The sequence below is a fragment of the Rattus norvegicus genome (genome assembly GCF_036323735.1).
Source record: "Rattus norvegicus strain BN/NHsdMcwi chromosome 3 unlocalized genomic scaffold, GRCr8 chr3_unlocalized_1, whole genome shotgun sequence".
NCBI lineage: Eukaryota > Metazoa > Chordata > Mammalia > Rodentia > Muridae > Rattus > Rattus norvegicus.
The window spans coordinates 136,456-154,124 of NW_026947362.1; positions in this window are offsets into that span (position 1 = coordinate 136,456).

Sequence of the window (17,669 nt, forward strand, 5' to 3'; positions counted from 1 at the left end):
CAAACACTAAGAGTAGGAATTAAAGGCATGCCTGGGCACGATGAACACTGAAGTGGACTTTAGAGCAGGCAGAAGGGGCTGGGGAGACGGCTCACTGCTTAGGAATAATGGATGCTCTTGCAGAGGATCAGGGTTCAGAGGATCTGATGGACTCTTTGGGCAAAACACAGACACACACACACATAAACACACACACACACTCACATACACACACATACACACACAAACACACACACACACACACTCACATACACGCAGACATACACAAACACAAACACACACACACTCACATACACACACACATACACACACAATCACACACAAACACACTCACATACACACAGACATACACAAACACAAACACAAACACACACACACTCACATACACAGACACATACACACACAATCACACACAAACACACACACACACTCACATATACACACACACATACACACAAACACAAACACACACACACCCACTCACATAAACACACACACATACACACACACAAACACACACAAACACACACACACACACACACACACCATAGAGATAAATTTAAAAAACAAATTAAAAAAAGAAGGAGCCAGGTATGCCCCTTTAATCCCAGCACTCAGAAACAAGCTGATCTCTGTGAGTTCAAGGCCTACCTGGTTTATACAGTGAGTTTCAGGCCAGCCCTACCTACATAATGAAACCCAGTGTCAAAATAAAACAGAAAAGAGTGTCCTTTTTATTTCTGATAATGCAGGCAACAGAGAAACTATTTCTTTTTTTTTTCCGGAGCTGGGGACCGAACCCAGGGCCTTGCGTGCTTGCTAGGCAAGCGCTCTACCACTGAGCTAAATCCCCAACCCCAGAGAAACTATTTCTACAGAGAAAGAACTTATTGTTGAGAGAATCAGTGGGCTGGAAGGAGACCTCAATTCTCTGTGTCACTAACTCCATCACGGCCTCAGCAGGAAGCAAGAATGGGTACAGCTAAAAGGAAGCAGGGCGATTATGAGTAAAGCTATGGACACGCATCAGCCCATCAGCAACAGAAGCAGGCAGAAAACCAGCTAGGATGAGATGGCTTCACCAGCCAATGTCTCTGACTGACAGTCCCTAGTAGCACCAGGCTGTTCTTTTCCTTCAAGTACCCTGGACTTTTCAGACCCTCAGAAACCACAGAACAAAGTGTGGCAAATGCCTAAGAAAGGATGTCTTGTGGGACATATTTGTTTATACAGGTTTCATGTAGCCCAGGCTGGCCTCAAACACACTATGCACCCGAGGATGATTTTGAACTCCTGGTTCTCCACCTGGTAATGGGACTATGGGCATGGACCACCACACCAGGCTGATGAGGTACTGTAGGTGGAGCCCAGAGCTGTGTGAGAGCCAAGTGAGCACTCTGTCCACTGAGCTGCATCTCCACCCACTCAGGATGTGTTCTGCTAATACAACAAAACTAAAATAGACGTCTTCAATGAGAAACAACAGGAGTCTCCCAGTCCAGAAACATTAAATTACACATTCCCCATAATACAGATGTCAAGAAATAATGAAACTATGTAACAGTAAGAAAAAAGATGATGATAGGAAACATACTATCAAAATGTGTGAGACGTAAGTATGACGGTGCCAAGAGGAAACTTTATTTACAACATTAATTCTTACATTAGAAACAAAGACCAGCAACCTAAATTTTTATCTACACTAGAAAATAGGAAAATAATTAATTCAATTAAAAAATATTGTTAAAATGAACCCCAAAACACAAAACACTAAAAATAAGAAATTAAAAAAAAGCCAATAAACACAATTAGTTTTTTTTAAAGCAAAGAATTTTATTTTTAAGTCTCGATTAGACCTAGATAGAAAAATATAAGGTCCATTCTGTTTAGCGATTTAAAAAAAAAAAGAAAGAAATTGCCGTGTTTTAGAGTTTATGCAGAACATTGAACCTGGTACCACAGACAAAAATTAAAAAAAAAATTATTCATCGTTTAAACCCTTTTTAATGACAGTGTTATACTCAACTTATCTCTCCTATAATCTGTTTAATATCAGACAAGATTTCCAGGGTTGCCATATGTAGATTATTCAGTGTTGAAATGGAAGCACAGCATTGTATTCCCAACACAGACTGTGGTTGAGAACATCATTGTTTTTATCACGAGGAAACTAGCACAAGATCCAAGCCCAGTCTCCCGAGGCGTTGTCCCATCTTAGAGTCATTTCTTCAGACAACACTTCCCATGTGTCATATTTTTCTTCAAAAATCGAAACAGACTTGTTTGCTGCACTGTTTGGTTTGCCGTGCTGCTTGGGAGATCCTGGACCATCAGACATGATGAAACTTCTCGCCCACACCCCCAAAATACAACAGTGGTATCAGTGTAGAGGAAATAGGAGAGACAGAAACCAAAAAGGAAAAAAAATACAACCTATTGTTGTTTGGAGAAGAGTCATGTAAGTAGGCCAAGCTGACCTTGGACTTTCTATGTAGCCCAGGATGGCCTTGGACTTACTATGTAGCCCAGGCTGTCTTTGGACTTAATATGTAGCCCATGCTAGCCTTGATTTACAATGTAACCCAGGCTGTCTTTGGACTTACTATGTAGCCCAGGTTGGCCTTGGACTTACTCTGTAGCCCAGGCTGGCGTTGATTTACGATGTAGCTCAGGCTGTCTTTGGACTTACTATGTAGCCCAGGCTGGATTTGAACTTGTGATCTTTGCGAGTATTGAGAATATAGGTATCCACTACCACACTCATCTTTGTATCTGTTATTATAAGTGACTCAGCTGTGGCCCCTCATTTGCCAGCCTCCCTCAACATCAACAACAGCATCCACAATCACCCACTAGAATAATCCCATCCTTTAACTCATCTGCTAAGGTCAGACTTTACAGAACAGAGAGTCAGCAGGGTCCTCCTCCTTATTAGAACACATTTGTGTGGAGGGTTTTGAGTGATTGTTTTAGTGATCCAGTCATACCCTAACCTGGTTCTGATATTATGACCAAGACGGAAAAAAAAATAAGAAAACAAAAGTAAAGGAGATGAGTCCAACACCAGGATTTGAACCTTAGCAACTGATGAGATGGCTCACAGGTCTCAGGTAAATGATGGGTAGGCTTTGTGGTGTTCTGTTTCAGGAATCCTGAGCTGGGGCTCGGCTGACTTGAGCCTAACTCCCAGTCTTGCATCCAAGACAACTTTCAGCTGCCATGTACTGATCCTTGGAATTCCCTGCCAAGGTATCCTTACCTGCATTTCACACGAGGCCATGCCATGAAGCCAGAGGAAGTGCGGCTGTCTTACTCTGCCATTTATTAGCTTAGAGTATTGGGAAATTTGCTCGACGTTTAAACCTCACTTCCCTCATGTATAAATGAGCAGGCGAACAATTCCAGTTTATCAGATCTACACTAGGAGTGAGTTAGAAAAACATGTCAAAACGATTAGTGCCAATGTGCTTTATGAATGATAAGCAGTATTATTTTTATGATTTGTAACATTTGAAATTATGGTACCTGGAATGTAACGGTTTTCATTATCTTTGCACAGATCATGCGAGGAAAGCATCTAGAATGCAGAAATGCTTCCTTTTTTGCTTTATTTCCAAGAAGCATTTCCTTCTGCTCCAATTATTTTTTTAAAACTTACTTTCCACTCCATCTCCCCTTATGTGATTAGGTTAGAACAGAGTTTGGTGAGAGGGGTTATAAAACGTTGTGTTACAGAATATATCTACAAGATCAACTGTTGAGTTCAAATGGAGGCACCCTCCATGGATAAGCCATGCTCACCCTGAAGATATTGATTTCTCTTCTTTTTTTATTTTCATTGATTTCTTGTGATGGCTTGTCTTGGAGGAAAGAAATTCCCTCGAGGAGCCTCCTCCATCAGATTGGCCTTGACTCTGTCCAGGTGGCATTTCCTTGACTGTTCACTGATGTTGGAGAGCCTGGTCTACTGTGGGCAGCACCACCCTATGCAGGTGGGTCTGGACTCTGTAAAGGTAGTTGAATGTGAGCTTAGAAGCAAGCCAGTGAGCAGTCTCTGTAGTTCCTGTTTCACAATCCTGTCTTGGTTTTCCACGATGACGGGATGGAACACATAAGATGAAATGAAGATTTCCCTTCCCAAGCTGGCTTTGGTGAGTGTATTCATCGGAGCAAAAGAAAACCAAATTTAAGCAAAAATCACAGTGCCAGATGTGGGATGTCTTCCTGAAAGTTGCTGACCAGCGAGATTACAAAAGCCCTCACAACTTTACACGTTGTTGACATTGTTCTTCGTACCGCTCCAGAACTTGATGGTAAAACCCTATTGCTGAGGACACTGAATCCTTTTGGTCACAGGTCACAGAAGGGTCAATCTGAAGTTGAGGTGGAAGCATCTTCTATAATGGCTAGCGTTCATGGTTCAAGAAAGTGCTATGTAGGCGTCCAGGGGAGAAAATCATCTACAACCTTTCTCGGGGGTGGACCATTCAAGCTAAAATGTCAGGCAAGATGTGGCCCTAATGTGTTAGTGGCATCGCAGTCATGGGAGTAACCATTTGCTTTCCAATCAGATACAAGGCATATTCCACACGAGAGAATACACACCAGGTTCTGTAAACTGGTCAAGAACCTATGGTTAGGGTGATATAGGCCCTATGAAAGAACCTAATGCTAAATACATTGTCGAACTTCCTTCCAAACATACATATTTGTATCTACAGATCAGCGTTGCACTCAGCTCTCATCAGACAAGAAGCCTCTGACTACCATGGGCAGAGACGTACAGCTGGACAAAGTGATGGGAATCAGTGGTGTTGGACTGTTCAGGTGGAAATAGGACAGCTAAGTCTTCTCCTCCACAGCTCAGAGAACATCATGAAAGAGTGGGTGGAAGGAATATAATAACCAGAAGATGGGGAAGGGGACAGCAAAAGGATATCTTTTTGATTGGACCTAGTCATTGAACTCTTAAAATGATGGTGGCTATGGTCATGGGCACAAGCCTGGGCCTTTCAACACTTCATCACAGATGGGAGAGGCCATAAAGACCCTCCCCTCCCTTGGCAATCAACATTTATTGGAGGAGGGTTCTATCCTGCAGGCTTAGATTTTTCAAGACCTACTTTAGTAAGAGTTTTTAAACCCTTTGACCTTCCTCTAGCCCACCACCCACCAGAGGTAGTGGAAAGGAAAGGACAATAGGGCAAACAAAGGACGATGTGGACCTGCTTAGAAATAGTTCTCGGGGCTGGGGATTTAGCTCAGTGGTAGAGCGCTTACCTAGGAAGCGCAAGGCCCTGGGTTCGATCCCCAGCTCCGAAAAAAAAAGAACCAAAAAAAAAAAAAAGAAATAGTTCTCTGGGGCGATTTCAATCTTCATCATCAGGATATCAGTTCAGTTGACATGAATCAGCAGAGGTAGGTTGATCTACTTGCAAACACCATTCACGAATCACCAAGGACAGTTCAACCCAGAAGAAATTGCTGAGCTCTTCCAATTGGCCTGGTTTTGAGGAAGCAGCAAGAAGGCACCGCAATGTCACCTCAAGAAGTTCTCTGGTGCTTTTCTCTCTACAAAGCCATGACAAACAATGGTCAGTGAAGAAGGAAAGGTGAATCAATGCCACAGCATGGTCAATGAAGACTAGTGTCATCAAAGTCCATTGAGCATCAGCGAAGAGTGGCAAGGCAAGCCAATGCCGTGGTGTTGCCCACTGTTGTCCAGGGTTATACTCGTACCCTTTCTAAACATCACATGCCCCTTTCCCAGGCAGGTACCGGAAACACGATGTGTTTGTTCTCAGCAAAGCATCCTTTCCTAAGACAGTTTCCAGAACAACATCCATGACACAGTTGAATATCCAAAGAAACCAGAAATGTCTGCTTCACTCCCTTCTTCATTCCTGTACCCGTAGATAAGTTGTTCTGTCGAATTCCTCTGTACTCATGTAATTTATTAAACTTAGGGATTACACGCAGAAAGGAGACATGAAATAGGAGGGGGGACTTATTCAGAATATCGGTGCCAATTGGAGAGGGAATGGCGTGAGAGAAGGGGTTGACTGAGGGGATGACGGACGAGGACAAGGGAGGAAGCAAGGGAGAACTGTAGAAGATGATGGGATAATGAGGGAGGGGGATGAGGGAGGGGAAATGGGAAGGGAAATACAGAAAGGAAATGACTAAAACTCATTATGTATGTATATGAAATTGTTAAACAAAAACATCAAATTTGTCTTTTTTTTAAAAAAAAAGTTTAATGTTTCTCTTTATAGAGGGTCAATCATAACAACTTAGGGCTCATTTTGTTGGATCTATTTTGTCTTTAAGGCTTTTTATTTCCTTCAACCAAATTGTCAGATGTGAAGTTTTAGTTCGAGTCAGTGCCGTCCAGGGTTCTGTGTAACTGAAAAAATAAGTGAATAAACAATTTGTATTAATCGTCAAAATCCCAGTGAGTTCTCACCAGTAATTTTCCTTTTATCACACTCCACCCAAAGCCCTTCTCAAAATGCTGACTGAGTTAAGTATCTGCCACTGAATGTGATACAAGTTCAAACCAGTGGAAGTGGGAAAAAGCAACTAAAAGCAAACAAAGTAACAAACAGCAAAACTTCTTCCCTCTGCATCTGGGATTACATTTTATGGTTTTGGAGAGTCTACTACACTGAACAAAATGAAAGAGTAGAGTCTGAGGTGGAGTTTAACTTAGTGAAGAAAGGCAGGCATAGCTGCAAATGGGGGGGGAAGCCGGGGTAGTCTGTCAGGGCGGTTCCTCTCTTGATGATGTATGTAACCACCAAAGCTGAGAATGAAGAGAACCTCCAAGTGAAAACGGCTTTGCCAAAATTTATGAATACAAGAGCGTTTGTATCACACTGACTGAACATTCACACAAATAAATCACACTGCACGCCTAGTATGTGTGTTTACACACATCAAGTGGTGGTGTGTTTGGGGGGCTGTATAAACAATGATTGTGTGTGACTGGAGAGGTGTCTTGGTAGTTGGGAACCGTTACTGCTCTTGCAGAGGACCTGAGTTCAGACCCTGGCACCAACATGGTGGCTCACAAGCACTGATTACTCTTGTTCAGTTCTGTGCCCTGCTCCTGTCTCCTGTATTGATGAGTACACATGTGGTCGTGAGGGAAACCGACTTGAGCCCTGTGGCCTCCCATGTCTTATTGACAGCTATACCTGCTTTTCTTCCCTAAGTTTCTTGTGGCTTCTGTATATGTATCTTTTATACAGATTCATAAAAGCAAGGGAAACACCCATATATGGAATTTAAAACAAGGAAAGAAAGAAAGAAAGAAAGAAAGAAGGAAAGAAAGAAATAAACAAAGAAACAAAGAAACAAAGAAACAAAGAAACAAAGACACCTGAACACCCTCCAGGTCTGCAATGTGACCATCACACTCGAGTTGCTATGCTTTCCCCATCATCATGGATGGTACCAGCTCAAACAATGTGTCAAAATAAACACTTCCTGTCTCTTTTTTTATTGGAATTTTATGTATTTAAATTTCAAATGTTATCCCCTTTCCTGGATCCCCTCTCTCCCATCCTCTCCCCCTGCTTCAGTGATGATGCTTTTCTTCCCACCCACTCCCATCTCAACACCCTGGCATCCACCACTTTGGGGAAATGAGCCTTCAGAGGACCAAGGGCTTCTCCTCCTATTGATGACAGACAATGCCATCCTCTGCTATATATGTGGCTGGAGCCGTGGGACCCTCCATGTATACTCTTCGGTTGGTGGTTTAGTCTCTGGGAGCTCTCGGGCGTCTGGTTGGTTTATATTGTTGCTCTTCCTATGGGGTTGCAACCCCCTTCTGCTCCTCCAGTCCATTCTTTAACTCCTCCTCCATTAGGGTACGGGTGCTCAATGGAATGATTAGCTGTAAGCATCCTCATCTGTACCAGTCATGCTATGGAGGAGCCTCTCAGGAGACATCCATATCAGAATCCTGTCAACAAGCACTCCTGTCTTCATTAAGTTTATGCTTTGTATTTTGTCATAGCAACAAGAAGAAACAATATGTTCCCACTTCATATCAGGGCCATGTGAATTAGAGTCAATGCTTCACTGACCCAGTAGGGTTCTCTTGGCTCCATCCACAGAGCCTGGAGAGGGCGTGGACCCTCACACGGACCTGGTGTGGCCATGGTCAGCATAGACTCTTGATGATCTATTCTCTTTGTGATAAACAAAACTTTATGTCATTGATAAATACAATCAAGGAGAGTATCACATGTAGCTATCCTAGAGTCTATTTTTGTATACTTATTCTCAGCAGCCCTCGTTGGGAGTCAGGGACACTGCAAGGCACAGAGAACAACTCAGTTCTATGGACCACCTTCTGCATTCCGTGACATCATAGACCTTGGCCCTGGAATGCAAATTCTTAGCTCAAATATCTAGCTCTTCCTTTCTGGTGTATCTGTGTCTTGGGTGTATGACTTCCATCACAAATCAAAAACTATAGGTTTGGGAGAAAACTGGTCACATGTTAATGGTGAATGTATCTGACATGCATGCCTTCAAATTACTTTTCCACGTGAAATTTATGGAAGGAAAGGTGCGATCAGACACCCAAAAGACAACCTAAATTCTAAATTCAAATTCTTTGAGTGTTTCTCCTAATGCAGCTGTGTGTGTGTGTGTGTGTGTGTGTGTCTGTGTGTGTGTGTCTACACATATTTCTGTGTATGTGCATGAAGAAAACAGAGGACACTCTGCACATCTCTTCATTCATCTTCCTCTTTTTTAGTTTTTGAGAAAAAGTCTCTTACTGAACCCAAAACTCACTGTTCCTGGCTATCATAGGCATCCCACACATGTTTTCCCCTTTCCTGGTTCTCCCCTTTCCCATTTCACACTCCCCGTGCTATTATGGGGATGATCTTCCTCCCACCCACTCCCACCTCATCACCCTGACATTCCCTCACACTGGGGAAATGAACCTTCACAGGACCAAGGTATTCTCCTCCTATTGATGCAGACAATGCCATCTTCTGCTATATATGTGGCTGGAGCCATGGGACCCTCCATGTGTCCTGTCATTATCCCTCCAATCATGGGTTATGGCTGTCATGCAGGTGCTGGTAATTTCACAGCAGGAACTGCTTCCCACAAAACTATCTCCCCAGCTTGCACTTTATCCCATGTACCGGCATGCTGGAGATCCCTTATTTTGTTTACTTGGCCCATAGCTAGACGCTCTTCCTTGGACTATAATTAAGGGATCTACCTTCCTAATGCTGTCACCCTTTAAGACAGTTCCTATGTTGTTACGTCCCTTGATGACAAAATTATTCTTGTTGCTTCTTCATAGTTGTAATTTCGCTTCTGTTATGAACCATAGTAGGTAATCATTTTGGATACTGAAGTTTGTGAAAGGGATCATGACCCACACACAGGTTGTGAACCGCAGCTATAACTGGTTGGTGGCAGGATATATTTGAAGGACAACCTGGGGAAGACAACCACCAGCACTGGCTCCTAAGGCCATCATTTTATGGACAAAGCTCACCTCTTTACCTCCTTAAATATGGAGTCATGGGAGGAGCGTTTGTCACTTTGAAATAAACAAACCTTAACTGAGAAACACAATGGATCGTAGTTGCTTCCAATTTGTAATTTCCTGCCCCCAAACCTCACATTTTAAACATCATCGAAAGCCAAGATAATAGGCATAAAGATCTGTCTGTGTGAGGTACTGCCCACAATTAATTTTTTTCACCTGGAACTCAACTTTAGAAGACTGCAAGCATTAACCATTTGAGAAATCCACTTCCTGCTCATGTTTTGTTTAAAAAAATCAAGCTAAATAGCACAATAGAGATGGAGTGTACAGGACGGTTTGGTTGTTTAGAGCTCTTAAGGAAAGCTCACACACAGTAAGGTATGTCAATATACCTCAGCTGACTCAGAAGCAAACAGGTGAGGACCATAGGAAGCCTTGGGCATGAACAAAAGGGATGAAGGTGTCTTTCCAAGGCAGGGAGACAGAGCAGAGCATCCTTCCTTGGGCTAGTTGAAGTGAGGAATCTAGTGGTTCTCCACCTAAGTCATCGCACACTGAGCAGGCTAGTGAAGTTGTGGACCCGTCACTCTCCAGTGCCTGAGGTTGAAATGCAGCCGTCCCCCCCCCCAAACCCCATAGGAACAAGCACTTGTTCCAAGGAGAGGTGCTTGAAGAATTCATTCTTTGAAGCCATCTTCTCTGAAGGGCAGGTCTCCAATTCCTTAGCAAGAAAGGCATCACGTCTTCAACCTTGTCGTCTTTCCAAATCTGCCATCTCTGTGAAGCCCCATCTCAAAGGTCTTGGCCAGGGCATCTGGCTTCCTGAACTGATGTCTCCAACAGGTTTCCTAAAGTCTCAGAATAGCAGTTTTCGACGGATTACCTGTGCCTTATCTAGAGTGGAAACAGGTAATGAATTCTGGCTTATCTGAGTCCCTGGTAGTAGGTGCTTATAGAGAGCAGGTGAAGGAATTATAGACACGAAAGTGCTAATCCATTCTTCCGGTGCAAACTTCTCTAATTTTTTATACTTTTCTTAATCATTTAATAAAGTAAGTCAGTATCCCAGACAGGCTGAGTGTCTGGATTATGCACCAGCCTCTCTTTTCATCCCAACTCCTGGCTGCTCAGGCTGTGATATCCATTGGAAGTAGAGTCATTGCAGATGTAAGTGGTTACAATGAAGGCCACCATGGAGTGTGCTGGGCCCCTAATCCAATATGATCATCGACCCTATCAGAATAGAAGTGTTAGTGGGTTGAATGGCAGGCAGGATGGATGGGACCCGATGTCAGGCTGTGGTTGACTGGGAGCTGGTTTTATTTCCCAACCAGGAGTTTGGGCTTTAGCCTGAGGTTCTAGTAAGCACTGGAGAATTTTTATCAGGGATTTCCCTTCAGGGATCCCTCAGGATGATCCCCTGTGGATGTACAGAGGAGGACCTAGAGGAGGCTGCAAAGGCTGTCAGCTCAGGCAACAGGAAAAGCTGTTGGCTTTGCAGGAGGCACATGGTGCAGAGTGCAGGCCAGCAGAGACAGTGACTGAACAGTTAGCGCAATGTCCCTCTTTGCATCAGAGCACCCCCCCATGCTATCCTTCTGCCATGACAGACTTACATGTTCAACAGACCGTCGAAACCCAGTCTGACTTAAGGGACACCATTTCACTAAGGAACGAACACTGCATAGTACAAGCCACAATGTATGGTGAGATGTTTCACAAATGATGGGAAACTGAAATAATCTCAGTTAAGATGGTTTGCATTCCTCTCAGAGGACCCGGGTTCAGTTCCCAGCAACTATATCAGATGGTGCCCAACTCTAGGGAGTCTGATGCCCTCTTCTGACCTCCGTGGGTCACTGCACATGGGTGTACATACATACATACATACATACATACATACATACTACTTTTATACACATATATTACAACATACATACTATACACATACTACATACATACGACATATATATTATGCAAGTGGGTTACTCAGTGATCTGCTATTCTTGGTCAGTGGATTACTCATGCCCTCAGGAACCCTCAGAGGAAGTGGAACTGTCCGTTTCTCCTTCTCTGTCAGTTCATTTCAGGGGTCTAGGGCCCTCTTACTGACTGAAGCCTTTATATGATCATTGAGTTTCTGAAGCTTTTCTTTAACACGAGCATCAGGTTTTTTGAATCTCTGGTCTTCATTGGGTTTTGGGCATCTGAACTTGTGCCGAGTCCGTCTAAGTAGTCCAGGATGTGGAAAGTCGCTCGGGTCTCTGCTGTCGAAGTGCTTCCCGCGTTGGGGTAGGATGTTATAATCCGGTTGGGGAACCTGAAAGCGGTCTCAGGGGCGGAGGCTGGGAACCCTTCAAGTGCTTCCCCCATTGGAGTACGGTGTTATAATCCGCTTGGGGGACACTGAATGGGCTTCCAGGCTGTGGAGGCTGGGAATCCTTCCACTGATTCCCCTGTTGCACTTCGGGGTTATAATCATCTCGGGGACTCTGAAGGGGTTCCCAGGCCATGGAGCCTGGGAAATCGCTGGTGCATTGTCAGAGGGTAAAGTCCGGGATGAGGCTCTCTGTCCTCTCTAAACACTACCCCGTGAAGGGGCAGTGAAAGGACTCGGCAGTGGTGAGTCATGGGGAGCATCAGTCGAGCTGTATCCTTCGAGTATTTCTCTCTCTCCCGAGAACTGTGGACAAGTCCGGAAGGCAAAGCAGGGAAATCTCGAGTGACCATTGATCTCAGGAAACAACCAAAGCTCGAGAGGGGCTTCCTCGAATTTGCATGAGGAAGTAGCGAGGTCTGCACGGGGCTGTCCTCGAGTTTACACGGGGCAATAGCGAGGTCTGCACGGGGCAGTTGGGAGGTCTGAATGGGGAAGTCGCCAGGTCTGCACGGGGCAATCTCGAGGTCTGCACGGGGCAGTTGCGAGGTCTGAATGGGGCAATCTCGAGGTCTGCGCGGGGCAGTTCCGAGGTCTGCACGGGGCAGTCTCGAGGTCTGCACGAGGCAGTTGTGAGGTCTGAATGGGACAGTCGCCAGGTCTGCACGGGGCAATCTCGAGGTCTGCACGGGACAGTTGCGAGGTCTGCATGGGGCAGTCTCGAGGTCTACACGGGGCACTTGCGAGGTCTGCACGGGGCAATCTATAGGTCTGCATGGGGCAGTTGCGAGGTCTAATGGGGCAGTCGCGAAGTCTGCACGGGGCAGTCGCGAGGTCTGAATGGGGCAGTCTCGAGGTCTGCATGGGGCAGCCGCGAGGTCTGAATGGGGCAGTCTTGAGGTCTGCACGGGGCAGTCTTGAGGTCTGAATGGGGCAGTTGCGAGGTCTGCACGGGGCAGTTCCCAGGTCTGCACGGGACAGTCTTGAGGTCTGCACTGGGAAGTCTCGAGGTCTGAATGGGACAGTCTCGAGGTCTGCACGGGGCAGTCGCGAGGTCTGAATGGGGAAGTCGCCAGGTCTGCACGGGGCAATCTCGAGGTCTGCACGGGTCTGTTGAGAGGTCTGAATGGGGCAATCTCGAGGTCTGCACGGGGCAGTTCCGAGGTCTGCACGGGGCAGTCATGAGGTCTGCACGGGGCAGTCTTGAGGTCTGCACGGCCCAGCCAGGAGATGCCTCACTTGTCAGTTCTGCTTGTAGTAGCGGGCGATCATCCATGCTTTCTGAATGAGGATGATCCCTGTCGACTCTCTTCCTTTGAGTCTGGAGTGCTACCTGTTTTGTGCACACTGTCAGGGGTCGTGACAAGTGACTCCTGAAGGAGCAACATGAATGGAAAGGGCAAAGGGTGCTTCGGAGACTGTGCTGTCAAGCGCCTCTTACACCAGCTTTGGTGCAGGGATGTGTCTTGGAGCCTCATAGCCGCGTGGGAAAGGCTGATCCAGACCCTTGTACCTCAGAGACTGCAGGGACTAGAAAATCACTGGTGGACTGTGTTAGGGAATGAACATGTGATAGGATGTGAATAGAGCATAGAATGCATGGGATTGATATTAGAATTCCATGTGAGTTCCAGGTGTTACTGTGACGCTTCTGCCTTGATGTCTCACTCGCTATTTTTTCTTCTCCTATAGCTCTTAATATTCTTTCCGTGATGATATTATTGAAATATTGAATATGATAAACAATGGAAAGTATTTTCTCTAGTCACATATATTGAAATTCTAAATCTCTCTTGACATTGTATGCATTTTCCTGGCCAGAGGTTCTGGGATGCTTTCAATACTGGTAAGTTGATTTAACACAAACTGTTCGCGTTACAAGCTTTGCTTTTCATGACCACCAATTGGATTGTACAAATGCCTCATGCCGTTTACAGACATATCTACAATCACCTTTGCTTGGAGAAAGGAGTTAAGTGTTATGCCTTCTGTGAATGAAGAGGAAGATCTAAGTCTACACTCCTCAGAGAAACAAGAAACCAGGTACTGTAGGAAGAAATATGCATCTAGGCAACAATAAATGTTCCAAGCTAACCTGTGCTGTAAAATAATGTATGGAAATTACCACTCCTTTATTTGTAATATTATTAACCATTGTATTTGTTTATATTTCAAATATTACCCCCTTTCCATAAACCCCACCTTCACATATTCCTCCTCTTTGTCTCTAAGAGGGTGACTCCGTAATCCCCGTTCATTCTTGCCTCACCCCTCTAGAATCACTCTTCTCTGGGACATCAAGCTTCCAAAGGACCAAGTGCTTCCCCTTCCACTGATGTGAGATGGGGCCGTCCTCTGCTACATACGTAGGGTACCAGACCATGTATAATCTATGGTTGGTGGTTAGGGCCATGGGAGCCCTGAGGGGTCTGGTTAGTGGATATTGTTCTTAATTACAGTCTCCTTTAGCTCCATCATCCCTTCCCCTACATCGTCCATTGGGATCTATAGGCTCATTTCAATGGTTGGCTGTGAATATCTGCGTCTGTATCAGTCAGGTGCTGGCAGAGCTTCTCAGAGGACACCCATACCAGACTCCTGTTTGCAAGCACATCTCAGCATCAGCAACAGTGTCCATTTTGATGTCTGCAGATCTCTGGATGTCCTTTCTTACAGCCTCTGCTCCATATTTCCCCTGCATTTCAACTAGACACGGATAACTCAGATTTAATAAGAGATGGGTGAGTGGTCCCATCATTACACTGTGGTCATACCTACCTACTGCAGGTGGTGTCTTCAGGTTCAATTTCACTGTTGGTGTTGATGTTGGCTATTGTCATCAGTGTTGGTTCCAGAGAACCTGTTGGATCCTTAGTATCTGGGACATTCTAGAGGTTACCCCCATACTCCAATGTTCCTTCTTTCTACACTCATTCTTCTGGTCCTCTGTGCTTCTCTCCTGTCTTTTCCCACATCTTATCCTGCTCTCCTGTTTTTCCATTTAACTCCCCTCTCCCACAGGGTCCTTCCTCCGTCTGCCTCCCATGATAATTTTCTTCCCCCTTCTAATTGGAATTGAAGCCGTCCCTCTTTGTCCTTTCTTTTTAAGCTTCAGAGTGTATATGAGTTTATTGTGGATATTCTGAGCTCTTGGGCTAATTTCCACTTACAAGTGAGTGCATTCTATACGTGTTTATTTTTGTTTGTGTTACTTCACTCAGGATGATATTTTCTAGTTTCATCCATCTGCCTATGGTCTCCTTATAGTCTCCTGTAATTCTTTAAGGGATTTTTGTGTTTCCTCTATAAGGGCTTCTATCTCTTTACATCTGTTTTCCTGTATTTCTTCGATGAAATTATATATGTCCTTTTTATATTCATTTAACTTCATTATGTTAAGTGATTTGAAGTACAAACATTTCTTTTTCTTTTCTGTTGTGTTGAGAGTATCCTAGCCTTGTGTTGGTTTGAGAACTGGGTTCTGATGATGTCATGTAACCTTGGTTTTTATTGCTTCGGATATTATACTTCCCTCTCACTATCTTGTTATATCTAGGGTGTTTTTACTGTCTCTGATAATGGATTGATCCTCCTGTAACCTATGTGTCTGGACTCCTGGGACACTAGCTCTCTCCTGAAGGATCTTGTGTAACAAGAGCTGTGGGTCAGTTTCAGTGACAAATTATAGATAGAAACCAGAAGTATCCTGTAACAGACTGCCCCTCTGTTCCTGGTTTCTGAGGGCTCTAGGCAGTTCCCCCTGAAAAGTGGTAGTCTCTCCTGTGATCTTGAGTGTGTCAGCACTCCTGGAAGTCCAGCCATTTCCTGGTGGTATATGGGGAGAGAAAGATGAGGTACAGGTTCAGCTTTGTAAACACAGCTTTGGGTCCTCTTGGTTTTTAATCTTTCACTGAAAGAGCTCACAAATGAAATTTGACTCTGTGGCCAGTAAGCCCATAGGAATGATCATCTCTTTGTATTTTCAGAGATGGGACCACAAATGATTGGCACCTGGCATTTTTACATGGGTGCTATCAGTTAAAATTAGGTATCTTTTTCTTTCATATCAAATGTATTCCTAGGTGAGATAATTGCTCAGTCAACAAAGCATTGCTGTTGAATATGAAATAGACTACCGTTGACAAATGAAAATATTAGGCAATGTCATCTAGGTCATTTAATTGTAATATATTGAAGAACTCACAAAAATACTTCATGACGGTTTAACCAATGCATGGAATGCATATTCATTAAAACGACGAAGAGTATAAAGTTTATTTTTACAACTTACTGAATCATGTAATAAATAATAAGTCTCCATTAATGTATCAGGCTGCATAATAGTGGTATAGATTAGGAATGAATAAAAAGTATTATGAGCTTTCACTTATGAAAATTGCATTACGATATAAGAAAAAAGAAAAATGAATGCATAAATCAGTGTGTTGGAATTGATTGTATGCAAATAATTAAAGAAACTATCCTAGCAATAAGGTCATGGAGATTGTCCTAAGGAAGTGACAGCTAAGTTAAATTAGATGAAAAATAATTGAACTATATTTCGTGCAATTTTACTATAAATATAAGGTCAATAAAAGGAAAAGAGCTTGACCTAATGTAAAATATATGTGAAAGTAGTTTGTATAGATTAAGTGATAGAAGAGAGGAACAAATAAAGCTGAAGCTTACATATCACATATGGGCTTACAGAAACAATATGAGAGATGTAAATTTTAATTTATGGAAAATGTCTAAGAAATCATTGAATAGTTTTAAATATGTTTGTTTAACTCTCTATGTACATACTAAGGGATTCTGGTTACTTATGTGTTATGAAATGATACACAGAATGATTTGCAGGATTTTTTTGAAATCAATCTGGAAGTAGTGTCAGTGATACAGAAAAAGATTCATATCAGAAAGCTATGTTGGAAATTTGTGTGTTTGGTAGTAGATTGATTATAGGGAGGGCCGGAAGAAAGAAAGACAATGTCTTGTTTTGAGCAAATGAAAATATGTTGGAGTTATTTACTGTGATGTGGAATATTTCATGATAAGTATATTTAGGAGAATTTTAAAGGAATAGATTTTAGATCGATTTACTTGAAGTTGCTTGAGAGAACCTCTAACTCACTTGAAATTCCGATTTACTGTTCAACGTTTGGTGATATAAGCCATTACTCAGACCATGAATTAATAGCTGTTATATAAAAAAATTACTTTAATAGATGTATTTTTTTCATATTATATCTGGTAGTCTTATTTCATTAAGAGCAAACCTATGCTTACATTATATGCTTGTTTAGCACATACGGACAAATAATTTGCCGATTTACCCACTCCAAACATTTTGGATTGCAATTAGCATTTAATCCAACTTTATGGGAGCTGACAGAGCAGTTTGATTAGAATATAATAGCTCATGAATGTGAATTTCACAGAAAGAAGCGATTTGCTCATATTTTGTAAAGTTTCAAACCCTAGAGGAGTAAAAATATTTAATAAATATCTAGCTCTTCTACGTTTTCTCTTTAGTATTTTAGCGTTTTATGATATTCAAGCAAAAATTCCTTACCCAGATGATTTTAACTATAATATACAGTACTACTAAACATATGCACAACATTTTACAACTATGAATGATATATGCTTTCAGAAAATTTTCATCAAATGAGCCAGAAATTCTTCCTGACTTCAACACAACATGGCCATTGGGAACAGAATAAACCACAAATAAGGAAATGGAGAAAGTGATTGACA